A 1,420-nucleotide genomic window follows, 5' to 3' on the forward strand; every position below is an offset into this window, starting at 1 on the left:
TTGCTAATCATCTTGGACCCAACCCCAAATTCTCTTGCATTACATTTGCGTTCATCAAATAGTTTCTTCGTCGTACTGCAGCGAACAATGCCACACCCCCTTCACAGGAGCTTTGCTCTGCTCCTTTCTCACATTTAGTGTATAAAGCCTGTACGATTGAAGCTAATTTCCACTCTCAACTAGATCCAGCAGCTTTGCATAATGGGGCTACTTAGACAAATTCATCTTAAACATCATTCCCACTATCAAATTAGGATCACCCCATAATCCCTCCACACCCAGAATTCTTGCCCTTGACAGGAGTCTTATCACATCAGTATTAACTGATCTGCGTAATAAGTCAGTTATTATTGTAACTTTACCAGAGCAGTGAAAACAGCCACAAGTTTTGCGTCAGTTAGAAAAACCCTTAGCAGAATCTTCCAAATATAGGCCAATTTTTCTTCCTCTCTACATAAAAAAGTAATAGGCAAACAACTGGCTTCTTACCTGAAAATTAATTCTTTCTTAGACTACACGCAATCTGTTTTCGAGCATTGCACGGAATCTGCGTGATGGGCAAGTATTCGCACGAAAAGCGACTTGCTTGTATAATGAGCCTCGAATAACCCTAACTATATAATCAACATGATGGTCTTACTAATTCTTTTCTTTTTCGTTTGACATCGGGTATCCAAGTGAAGCTTGCTTATGTGTTTTCTAATACTAATACGCTTGCGATTAAAATGGCTGCTGCTACGCGCGAATTTCTACTGCGCATGCGTCTGTCATACCCATTTGACATGACGTACTGGCAGTTTTGGAGGGAAGTCTGTCGCATCTGCGCCCTAGTACTAATATGGCTGCTCTGTGTTCTCACATGCGAGAGGCTTGCACTGCTGCTTTTGCTAAGCTGTTTGTTGCGCTTAATCCTAATGCTATAGTTTATTATAAAGTAGTGGATGTAGTCTAGAAATTCATGGTATACAGTGTAATAATTTATTTCTGTGTTCTAAAATGTTTCCTTTTACTTTTCATGTATCGTATTCTTTGGGCCTGGGAGGTGCTTATTACTCCATCTTGAAAGTCTTTTCCGCGCATGACAGTCTGCAGCGAGAAGATGAACTCTGTGTCATTGAACTCAGGCCAGATGGCAGCTACCACCAAGATGCGCCTGGGAACTCGTGTCTGACCCCACTAGAAGAAGTCAGAAGACTACAATGTATTTGTCAATCTAACATTCATTCTTATGTGACATGAAGATACCCTGAGAACCTGAATTTGATGGGCGTGAACAAAAATTTGAATAAGCAGACGGAGAAAGTCTCAAATTGAGGTGGTGTGATGACCTGTCCTCCTCCTTTGTCCAATAAAAATTGGAAATCCTTACACTTGCAACATTGGAGGGTGGTACATTGCCCTGTAAAATAGTATAATTAGC

Source organism: Lissotriton vulgaris, chromosome 10 (genome assembly GCF_964263255.1).
Source record: "Lissotriton vulgaris chromosome 10, aLisVul1.2, whole genome shotgun sequence".
Taxonomy (NCBI): Eukaryota; Metazoa; Chordata; class Amphibia; order Caudata; family Salamandridae; genus Lissotriton; species Lissotriton vulgaris.